General features: G+C 44.6%; 1 protein-coding gene across 1 annotated transcript in view; it reads right to left on the reverse strand.

The window, feature by feature from the left end:
* The window catches only part of LOC138679350 (cartilage oligomeric matrix protein-like), a 674,654-nt gene that overhangs the window by 615,799 nt on the left and 46,126 nt on the right, over positions 1-12,729 (reverse strand). The window lies entirely within an intron of this gene.

Consider the following 12,729-nt stretch of genomic DNA (forward strand, 5'->3'; position numbering starts at 1 on the left):
AAATAATTATTTTTTCTGTAAAATAGTTTTTATCGTATAAAAGCACCAAACCATAAAAAAATGATATAAATGAGGTATCGCTGTAATCGTACTGACCCGAAGAATAAAACTGATTTATCAATTTTACCAAACGCGGAACGGTATAAACGCCTCCCCCAATAGAAATTCATGAATAGCTGGCTTTTGGTCATTCTTCCTCACAAAAATCGGAATAAAAAGCGATAAAAAAATGTCACGTGCCCAAAAATGTTTTCAATAAAAACGTCAACTCGTCCCGCAAAAAACAAGACCTCACATGACTCTGTGGACCAAAATATGGAAAAATTATAGCTCTCAAAATGTGGTATTGCAAAAAATATTTTTTGCAATAAAAAGGGTCTTTCAGTGTGTGACGGCTGCCAATCATAAAAATCAGCTAAAAAACTCGCTATAAAAGTAAATCAAACCCCCCTTCATCACCCCCTTAGTTAGGGAAAAATAAAAAAAAATGTATTTATTTCCATTTTCCCATTAGGGCTAGGGTTAGGGCTAGGGTTAGGGCTAGGGTTAGGGCTAGGGCTAGGGTTAGGGCTAGGGTTAGGGTTAGGGCTAGGGTTAGGGCTAGGGTTAGGGCTAGGGTTAGGGCTAGGGCTAGGGTTAGGGCTAGGGTTAGGGCTAGGGTTAGGGCTAGGGCTAGGGTTAGGGCTAGGGTTAGGGCTAGGGTTAGGGCTAGGGCTAGGGTTAGGGCTAGGGTTAGGGCTAGGGTTAGGGCTAGGGCTAGGGTTAGGGCTAGGGTTAGGGCTAGGGCTAGGGTTAGGGCTAGGGTTAGGGCTAGGGTTAGGGCTAGGGTTAGGGTTAGGGCTAGGGTTAGGGCTAGGATTAGGGTTAGGGTTAGGGTTGGGGCTACAGTTAGGGTTGGGGCTAAAGTTAGGGTTAGGGTTTAGATTACATTTACAGTTGGGAATAGGGTTGGGATTAGGGTTAGGGGTGTGTCAGGGTTAGAGGTGTGGTTAGGGTTACCGTTGGAATTAGGGTTAGGGGTGTGTTTAGATTAGGGTTTCAGTTATAATTGGGGGGTTTCCACTGTTTCGGCACATCAGGGGCTCTCCAAACACGACATGGCGTCCGATCTCAATTCCAGCCAATTCTGCATTGAAAAAGTAAAACAGTGCTCCTTCCCTTCCGAGCTCTCCTGTGTGCCCAAACAGGGGTTTACCCCAACATATGGGGTATCAGCGTACTCAGGACAAATTGGACAACAACTTTTGTGGACCAATTTCTCCTGTTACCCTTGGGAAAATACAAAACTGGAGGCTAAAAAATAATTTTTGTGGGAAAACAAAAAGATTTTTTATTTTCACGGCTCTGCGTTATAAACTGTAGTGAAACACTTGGGGGTTCAAAGTTCTCACAACACATCTAGATAAGTTCATTGAGGGGTCTAGTTTCCAATATGGGGTCACTTGTGGGGGGTTTCTACTGTTTAGGTACATTAGGGGCTCTGCAAACGCAATGTGACGCCTGCAGACCAATCCATCTAAGTCTGCATTCCAAATGATGCTCCTTCCCTTCCGAGCCCTCCCAGGCGCCCAAACGGTGGTTCCCCCCCACATATCGGGTATCAGCGTACTCAGGACAAATTGGACAACAACATTTAGGGTCCAATTTCTCCTGCTAACCTTGGAAAAATACAAAACTGGGGGCTAAAATATAATTTTTGTGGAAAAAAAAATATTTTTTATTTGCATGGCTCTGCGTTATAAACTGTAGTGAAATACTTGGGGGTTCAAAGCTCTCACAACACATCAAGATGAGTTCCTTAGGGGGTCTACTTTCCAAAATGGTGTCACTTGTGGGGGGTTTCTACTGTTTAGGTACATTAGGGGCTCTGCAAACGCAATGTGACGCCTGCAGACCATTCCATCTAAGTCTGCATTCCAAATGGCGCTCCTTCCCTTCCGAACCCTCCCATGCGCCCAAACGGTGGTTCCCCCCCACATATGGGGTATCAGCGTACTCAGGACAAATTGGACAACAACTTTTGTGGTCCAATTTCTCCTGTTACCCTAGGGAAAATACAAAACTGGGGGCTAAAAAATAATTTTTGTGGGAAAAAAATTTTGTTTTATTTTTATGGCTCTGCATTATAAACTTCTGTGAAGCCCTTGGTGGGTCAAAGTGCTCACCACACATCCAGATAAGTTCCTTAGGGGGTCTACTTTCCAAAATGGTGTCACTTGTGGGGGGTTTCAATGTTTAGGCACATCAGTGGCTCTCCAAACGCAACATGGCGTCCCATCTCAATTCCTGTCAATTTTGCATTGAAAAGTCAAACGGCGCTCCTTCCCTTCCGAGCTCTCCCATGCGCCCAAACAGTGGTTTACTGCCACATATGGGGTATCAGCGTACTCGGGACAAATTGGACAACAACTTTTGAGGTCCAATTTCTTCTCTTACCCTTGGAAAAATAAAAAATTGGGGGCAAAAATATAATTTTTGTGAAAAAATATGATTTTTTATTTTTACGGTTCTGCATTATAAACTTCTGTGAAGCACTTGGTGGGTCAAAGTGCTCACCACACATCCAGATAAGTTCCTTAGGGGGTCTACTTTCCAAAATGGTGTCACTTGTGGGGGGTTTCAATGTTTAGGCACATCAGTGGCTCTCCAAACGCAACATGGCGTCCCATCTCAATTCCTGTCAATTTTGCATTGAAAAGTCAAATAGCGCTCCTTCCCTTCCGAGCTCTCCCATGCGCCCAAACAGTGGTTTACTGCCACATATGGGGTATCAGCGTACTCAGGACAAATTGGACAACAACTTTTTGGGTCCAATTTCTCCTGTTACCCTTGGTAAAATAAAACAAATTGGAGCTGAAGTAAATTTTTTGTGTAAAAAAGTTAAATGTTCATTTTTATTTAAACATTCCAAAAATTCCTATTAAACACCTGAAGGGTTAATAAACTTCTTGAATGTGGTTTTGAGCACCTTGAGGGGTGCAGTTTTTAGAATGGTGTCACACTTGGGCATTTTCTATCATATAGACCCCTCAAAATGACTTCAAATGAGACGTGGTCCCTAAAAAAAAATGGTGTTGTAAAAATGAGAAATTGCTGGTCAACTTTTAACCCTTATAACTCCCTAACAAAAAAAAAAATTGGTTCCAAAATTATGCTGATGTAAAGGAGACATGTGGGAAATGTTACTTATTAAGTATTTTGTGTGACATATCTCTGTGATTTAATTGCATAAAAATTCAAAGTTTGAAAATTGCGAAATTTTCAAAATTTTCGCCAAATTTCCGTTTTTTTCACAAATAAACGCAGGTACTATCAAAGAAATTTTACCACTATCATGAAGTACAATATGTCACGAGAAAACAATGTCAGAATCACCAGGATCCGTTGAAGCGTTTCGGAGTTATAACCTCATAAAGGGACAGTGGTCAGAATTGTAAAAATTGGCCTGGTCATTAACGTGCAAACCACCCTTGGGGGTAAAGGGGTTAAAGGAGGAAAATAGAAAAAACAATTAAGTAAAAAATGTGTTCCGTTCTGTACTAATATCCCCCCTCCTGGCATATATATGTCCCCAATCCAGGTATGCATAGCCCCCTCATCACCATCCTGCTATGCATGGCGCCCATCCTCATCCTGGTATATATTGTCCCTATCCTGGTATGCATGGCCCCCTAATCCCTATCTTGGTAAGTATGGCCCACTCATTTCCATCCTGGTATACATGGCCCACTCATCCCCTTCCTGGTAGATATTGTCCCTACCCTGGTATGCATGGCCTCCTCATCCCTATGCTGGTATGCATGGCCCCCTAATCCCTATCCTGGTAAGCATGGCCCACTCATTTCCATCCTGGTATACATGGCCCACTCATCCCTATCCTGGTATGCAGGGGCTGGCTGACAAATTTTAGTCTGAAGGGGAAACACACAACACTGGCCAAAGAGCGGCCCATCCTTAGTTTATTTACAAGTGACATTAAGGCCTGTGCTACACTGACTTTTTTTTTTAGCACTACTGATTTATTTTATATATTAAAGGAAGGCTGTGAGCAGGATACTGCTACTTCATATGAGAGCAGCATGGAAAAGAGAAGCTGAATCCGTCCATGTATCACTTAGATTACTGGGTGCAGCAGTTCTGGCACAATCAGAGCGTTTAGATTTAGCAATGAAGCAGAGCTGAGAAAGCTGCCCCCGCCCCACCAGGGTCTCCATATACAAAGTCCATAGACAGTGAGGTGCCAGTCACAGGAAGGGGTATGTCAGACCAGGAGGTACTGGACCAGCTAGTCACAGCAATAAGCTTCTTGGTGCTAAAACATTCATTATAAGCAAGCAAAGCTTCAGAGCTTGATAAGAGAGGAATCACTGTAATCTGTGTTTTAACCCCTACAGTATGCTGTCTTCAGTTTATGTAGTAAAAACCAGCTGAAATATTCCCTTCCACCCAATTACATACAACTCAATGTATTACTTTGGACTGCAGATGTAAGTAAATAGTTAAAATCAATCAGTAGTGCTACAAAGAGTCACCTTGTAACTTGTAACTAAGGCCTTAATGACAGGAACTGGTGGCGTTGTTGAACGCTTGTGTGGAGCTGAGACATTCATACAAGTTCTGCATAAAAGAATCAAGATTCACATTATATGTAAGCGCCGGGAGATCTTCAACTATATGTAAATTATTTCCACATGCATCACAAAGAGTGGAGTGCCATTCACTATTTTGATTTTCCAAATTATTGGCACGTTTTAAAGGGACTCTGTAAGCATAGAATGACTGTTCAAACCTAGGTCAGAAGCTCACTGCTTCACAGTGGGGTCAATCATTTATATGCACCTTCTCACCTACTTGTTTTCCCACTATCTCTCCACCCTCACTTGGACTGACAGCTCTGGCTTCATAGCAACCAGCAGGTGGGAATGTGCATTGACTGCTTGGCATTGCAAACAGTGCATGCCCATGGGAGTGGAAAGCAGTGAATATTGATTTTCTTTAGCAGCGGGCATATGTAATCATCATGTGTCTGCAAGATCTGGTGGCTGCGGCTAACACTGTGCCAGCTATTAAAGTGAAATTAATATTCACTGCTCTCCACGACCATGTGAATATTCATTTATCTTTAGTAGCGGGCACAGGGTTTAGCCACAGCAACAGGATCCTGCCTCCTGTGACCCGCTGCTCCACCCCCCTGACTCATAGTAGCTGCGCTGCGTAGTGTGCCGCTTTAGAGACACGCCACTGGCTGGGAGCCCCTGGGGCGGCGGGGGCCCTAAGCAGCTGCAGGCCCTCTATGCCAGCAGATGTCAGTGCCTGGTCCACCAGAGAATAATCCAGTTCTCCGGTGGGCTAGTCCGACCCTGAATGTACCTGCACATCCAATGGCAGAAAGCCAATTAGTGGTAATAGTCACAATTGACCTCATTCAGATGCCCATGTTGTGCGTATGAGTGTAATCTGTTTTTTTTTTAAGTTAGCAGTCATACCTAAAAATTGCGGAAAAATGTCCATTTTTAATCTGAGTTTCAGATCAAAATTGTCAATACAAGTCTATGGGTCCATGGAAAAATTGGGACATCACTTGGATACAATCTGAGTGCGGTCCTAGTGTCACGGACTCTTAGGAGAAAGTGGCAAATTTTTTTCCCATGTACAAGAAAAACTGACGACACTTACCAAAATCACTGACGAAATTTGGTCAATTTTTCTCTTAATCACGATTAAGGGAGCTTAGTCTCCAGAAACGCATTGAGATTCTTACCCATATGGTTCGTGCTGAAGTCTGTATCCTCCATGTTTAAAGTTTGTGAATAAAGAAAACTCTTTTTTACGGATTTGGTGAAGCTGGACATTCTTTTCTTTCTTTGAATTCTGGCAAATGCCAAAAGGGCCTGTCTGGTTGTGGGCTGCATTGTCTGCTACATTGTTAACAGAATCTGTGTTCTCAAGATACCCATACTGTTAAAGGGACTCTGTCACCTGAATTTGGCGGGCTCTGTTTACGGGCGGTGTTTTCTGTTCTTTCATGCACCCCTTCCTTTCCCGCTGGCCGCAATATTTTCTTGAATTTGATTAGGTTTACTCCGTAGTACACGCGTGCGCAATGCAATCTCGCCTTGTGCACGCGCAGTATGCTTTGCCCAATTGCGGGTAAAGCCGAAAAGCATTAGTGTGCCGGCGCATTATGTCCCGGAAGTATTTTGCTGTGTCCTGGGACATAGTGCGCCGGCGCATCAGTTGTCATAGGCAACTGATGTCATAATCATTTGATGATGTCATGATTATTTGATGTCATATTTATTTGATGATGTCATGATCAACTGATGATGTAATAATTTTTTGATGGTGTCATAATCAACTGATGTCATAATTTTTCAGTCATGTCATAATTATTCAATTATGTCATATTTATTCGATGATGTCATAATCAACTAATGATGTCATAATTATTCAATGATATCATATTCATTTGATGATGTCATCATCAACTGATGATGTCACAATTATTCGATGATGGCATAATCATTTGATGAAGTCACAATCAGCTGATGACAAAATTATTCATTGATGTCATAATCAACTGACGATGTCATCATTATTTGATGATGTCATAATCAACTGATGATGGGGTAATTATTTGATGATGTCATAAGCAACTGATTTCATAATCATTTGATGATGCCATGATCATTGATTATATATTTATTCAATTATATCATGATCAACTGATGATGTCATAATTATTCGATGATGTCATAATCAACTGATGGTGTCAATTATTTGATGATGTCATAATCAACTGATGATGTCATAATTTTTCAATGATGTCATAATCAACTGATGATGTCACAATTGTCTGATGATGTCACAATCATCAGTTGATGATATTAATTATTCACTGATGTCATGATCAACTGACGATGTCATCATTATTTGATGATGTCATAATCAACTGATGTCATAATTATACGATAATGTCATAATCATTTGATGATGTTATAATTATTTGATGATGTCATAATTAACTGATGATGTCATAATTATTGGATGATATCATATTCAATTGACAATGTGGTAATTATTTGATGATGTCATAAGCAACTGATTTTCTAATCATTTGATGATTATTGGATGATGTCATAATCAACTGCCGATGTCAAAATTATTTGATAATGTCAAATGAAACTGACAATGTCATAATTATTTGATAATGTCATAATAAACTGATGATGTCATAATTATTGAATGAAGTCACAGTTATTAGTTGATGTCATAATCATTTGATGATTTCATAATAAACGTACGATGTCATAACTACTCAATAATGTTGTAATCAACTCATGATTTTATAACTACTCAATGATGTCATAATCATTTGATGATGTCATAATCATTTGATGATGTCATAATCAACTGATGATGTCATAATTAATGATGCAATAATCAACTGATGATGTTATAATTATTTCATGATGTCAATCAACTGATGATGTGGCTTTTCAGTACTAATCCCAGGGCTTTGTGTCAATGACAGCTGCTGACACCAAGCTCTAATCCCATTACCCTGATGCCGCCGCATAAGAATGAAAAAGGATGGTGTTGCACCAAGAAATTACATCAGAAAACTTTTTTTTAATATCTTTATCTAGCTCAAAAAGCCTTCATTGCTGTACAAAGTTCATGCAAAAAACGCATACAAAACCACGGCAAAACGCACGTTTTTGCCGCAGCATTTGTGACACTTTTTGCCTTCATAATTTGACACCAGTTTCAATGGTGCAGGTGGTGCAACTATGTCTTTTGGAAGGTGGGAGAGGGAGTGAATTTTCTCCATCATCTTTGAGATAAAATCTTTTCAGCCGGACATGCAGGCTAGAGAGGATTCCACTCGTCTTCAAACTTTTTTTGGCATAGCTCTCTAGAGATGAGAGAATATTTCAATGTTTGGATTACTTTCACCGAATTAGCAAAATTCGCCTATAAATTCGTTGACTATTCGCCGAACATTACCAAACGCCATTCACGTCACTGGGAGGCAAAAACAAACGCATGCACAACACCTTATAATGGCCCCAAAAGCTACCAAAACACATTAAATTGGGTGCAGACACCAGGAAAGTGGCCGCAATTCACCCACAGTACAAATTGTAGCATGGCACTGCAGCAATCAGCCATGCATGAGGTATCGGGGTCTGGGACAGCATTTACAGTTTTCAATTTAGCGTCACAGTAAAACAAGGAGGGTGATGGATTGGTGTAGGCTTCCTGTGCTGTGAGCCCTGATACCACATGCAACACCTCTACCTTCTTTCATGTTGAGTCACACTCAGGTGGCACAAATATCAGATACCATTGTCAGAAAACTTTAAGGACAGTAACACGGGTAGTTGAGTCCAAGAAAGTGGAGGCCTGATGGTCATGGAGGCCTACTTTTACAGGCAACACTCCTGAAGGAGATCCAACCAGGAGTCTACATATTTACAAAAATTAATGGCAGACACCAACAAAGTGGCATTAATTGCAATAAAGTAGAATTAGCATATCGGGGACTGACACCTACCTCTTCCACTACAGCCAACCCAGCTGATGGAGACTGTAATGGGCAAGGTGATGAAATCACTATTCCATATCCCTCTGAAAGCCAGGAAGGGTCGTAACTAGGTAGCCTACCAAATACCTATTTGGACAAGTGGCAGTGCAGCGCCCCAGAGTCCTGGTCGTTGCAGTAATGTTATTCTTCCACCAGGGGGAGTGATGTTACGTCTGAAGGCAATGAAGGAAATCTTCGGTCCAGGTATCACAACCACAAAACACACTTCACACTCCAGTCTCCAAGGGGGAGCCATGCTTCTATCTATTAGAGCACTCCTCACACTTAGGTAAAACTAGTGGGTTGGTTAGGAAGTTAGACAGAAGATGACTGGAGGGAGTAGGAGATAGTCAGTGAGTCCCGACTGAGTTTGGCAGAGGTTGGTTGGAGTGGGTTCCAGCCAGCTCCAGACTGCGGCCTGCGGAAGACGAGGGTACACGGAGCTGCGCCTGCATCCCATGCGGCAGCATCCCAAGAAAGAGACTTTGAAAGGAATTGTGTTGCATTGAGTGAGCAACGAAGTCATAGCAAAAAGAGAGGAACATCAGTGGGAGACCAGCTAGAAGCAGGCTGCCTCCTTCTGAAGTGCACTACCAGTAGCCAGAACAACGAGGGAGTAAGGATCTCTATGCCGTTACTTCAGAGACTGGCAGGACAGTTGATTCCACGTTGACTGCCCAACCATATACCCAGGAGGCAGGGTGGCAACTTGTGGGGGCCGGGGCGTCTCTAGGGTCCCTGTAAAAAGCCTCAGGCCACAAGTCATAAGAGTTTGTCCTATCCGTCAGGGCAGGGCCGGCGTCAGCACCCGGCACAGCGGGCAAATGCCGGGGCCCTGGGGAGAGGGGGGGGCCCACTTAGCTGTCATAGATACAGCTGGGGAGAGCAGAGCAGGAGATAACATGCTCTCTCCCCCCACAAAGTCACTGCTGGCTGCGTTCTCTTAACCCCTATGTGCCAGCTCTGACACAAGCATCTTCTCACTCAGTCAGTGCAGCCAGGCAGGCACACATAGGGGTTAACAGAAGACAGCCAGTGTGACATTGTGGGCGGAGAGAGCACGTTCTCTGCTCTCCCCCCTGGCTGGCTGTGGACAGTGCTGAAGTTTATCAGGCAGATTCCGGAGCTCCATCCTACCAGTGCCTGAGTGCAAAGGTATCTTGCAGTTGTGGCTCAGTCTGCTGCTGTCTGTCTCCGCTGCCTAAAAATGTGGGTGATGTCTGGAGGAGCAGCTGGTGGGGTGCAGCCTGTAGCCGCCCAGCTCACCCAGAATACATGCATGCTGCACCAAACCTGCACCAGTGGGGTAGGAAGAAGCTTAACCCCTTCCCATCTGTATGAAGGTTATTGCTGAACCTTAAAGATAACAATCCGACCCGCATAAATGGGGTTAACCAGATGCCAGGAGGGAGGGGAGCTGCTGCCATGGATAAATCTGAGCTGTGGGCTGTAGGTTGGGGCCCCGTGGCCCCAGGCTGGTGACTGGAGGGACTCTGCCCAGTGCTGGCATGTGGGTGATTTCTGCTCCGGAGTCTCAGCTTCTCTCCTCCAGGTCACACTGTGCAGTCACAGCAACATTGGTTGTCTCTGTCCAGGTCCCAGCAGCTGCCACTGCTCCCACCACGGACATGGCATCACTTAACCCTTCCCCTGCAGCCACCGGCAACAAATCCACATTATTCCTTGATTAAATCAGGTTCCAACCCAATAGAGGAGCAGACATTTCCTGCTGCCATTAGGGTCCGGGAGGGGGTGACATTGGCTGCCCTGCTACTCTGTAGTGGGGGGTGACAAATGTAACATGGGGTAACGATGACGGAGAAATGCACAGGATAATAGTGAGCGCGACAGAGGGCAGTGTATGGTATGGAGCAGTCAGGGGGTGGGCTGCAGGATCCCCCCATACTGTACATGACTGCTCGGGACAGGGAGGCGTTTAATGAGCTTCTAATGACAGGGCACTAATTGGGTCATTAGGGTTTGTGGAAAGGATTCAGCATCAGGTCCCTCATTAATGCCCGAGCCGCCTGTTACTTTGTAGCACAGATCTGTTGGGGCCGCAAAACCAAACAACGTTGTTTATGTAGAAAAGTCTTTGTTTCATAGAAAAACTCAAAACAGAAAAGCACCTCTCCTGTATATATACACTGCACAGCACCTTTCCTCCTGTATATATACACTGCAGAATCTACAATAGCTGTCACTCATGTAAGAAGTGAAATCTGGCATTGTACTATACATTTCTCTGCCGTATCTGTGCATCATAAATCAGGGTATGTGTTAAAGGGGGGGGCCCACTGAGACTCTTTCGCCCGGGGCCCTCGAAAACCTGGAGCCGGCCCTGCGTCAGGGGGACAGAGAGAAGAGACTTAACATATACAATAGTTGTGAGGACCTTACTGAGTTGCTCAGCAGGGAGGTACTACAACGCCCAGCCATAGAGGAAGGCTATTGAATTCCACCTGGATAAGGGGACTCTGGATTTGCCTTCAGTGCGGCCAGACTCTGCCTACCCTGTGGTCCCTACCCTGGACTGTGGATGCTGAAGCCTTCAGTAAAGGTAAAGAGACTGCAACCTTGTGTCCTCGTTATTTACTGCGCCCTACATCTTCCACCATCCACTATCCATACTCTGGGAAGCCCTGGGAACATACTTCACCTGTGGGAAGGTATACCATCTAGCTGCCATAACATCACCCCAGCGGACCCCTAAGCAGCGTCGGTCACCCTGACCGAATACCACAGGTGGCATCACGAACATTATCCCTTTAAAGACCTACCCCCCATTTCATCAACGGACCTCCCGAGGGCCACGGACCGGGTCAGCAACCGTGACATCCTCATTGAGAACAGAAGGAGCCCGGCTCCGAGAACCCCACAGCCCTTGGAGGCGCTCCAGCAGCATATGAACTTGCCACCCAAGGAGGTATAAAGAGGTGGCACCAGGTGCTACTCCATGGCTGACCTACAGAATGTGGCAGCTGACCCCCTACTGTGGGTAACTGCTATGGCTTAAAGGAGCAATGAATAATGCAGGCAAGCACTGTAGGGACTCTGGAACCATGAGTGCAGATGGGACCAGCTGAGGAACAGAAAAACACTGGCAGGTGCAGACTGGACCAGCTGATGGACAGAAGAGCACAGACAGATATGACCAGACGGTCACAGACAGGAAAGAGCAGACGGGTACAGGGTAGACAAGCAGACAGGAGGACATGGGAAAACTGACAACTAGCAAGCATGCAAGGAAAACTAACAATGTAGCTCAGGCACTTCCATATTGGAGAAGACTTAAATAGGTGTCACCCAGCTATAGGTTCGGAATACCTTAGGTTGATGCATACGGTCCCTTTAAAAAGGAGGGAGTGTGCGTGTGTGCCCTCTAAGCATAGTTCCCGGTCCTACAACTGAACCTTGGTGGACACCGACACATAGGGAGCGAGATGAGGAGGTGGTGTGTTAGTGGGAGAAACTGAATGTCATGTCTGTTAGGTATGAGGAGATACAACAAAGGACCAAGTATCATGCTGCTGCCGTGCAGTACAGCACAACCTCCACCAGGGGGAGCTTGAGAGGGAAGTGAGACTGCACACACAAAGAGCAGCAGAACAGATGCCTCCAAGTGGTGAGAGGGTGGTCAGACAAGCCGAGTCAAAGCACGAGATAGCACAACAGTATAAAATGATTAGATAGAACGGATAGTCAGGACGTAGCAAGAGATCAGTAAACCAGAACAGGCAATATAGGTACAATAGGGACAAACAGTAATGGAGTCAATAGCCAAGCCAGGAGGTCAGAATGGGAGAATTAAGCAGATAAACAGACAAACAGAGAAACGCTGGGAAAAGGGCAGACAGAGGGAGTTAACAGACACAGGACAAATGAGGATTCACAGCAGGACAAATCAAGAGCTACCAGAGTCAGGTTCACACGCCAAAAGCAGAACTATAGCTGACAGTGCCAGCAGCATTCATGGGAGCTAAATAGCAAGCCTGAACCCAGAATGAGGCAGGGCAAAGTTAACCATTGACATGATCCGCCCGGAGAAAGGGCAGACAGGAATAAACCCTGGAACAGATCATGACAGTACCCTCCTCTCAAGCGGGGCCACCGGACCCCAGGTTTTCCAAGATAACGTG

Source organism: Ranitomeya imitator, chromosome 1, assembly GCF_032444005.1.
Source record: "Ranitomeya imitator isolate aRanImi1 chromosome 1, aRanImi1.pri, whole genome shotgun sequence".
In the NCBI taxonomy this organism is placed as follows: Eukaryota; Metazoa; Chordata; class Amphibia; order Anura; family Dendrobatidae; genus Ranitomeya; species Ranitomeya imitator.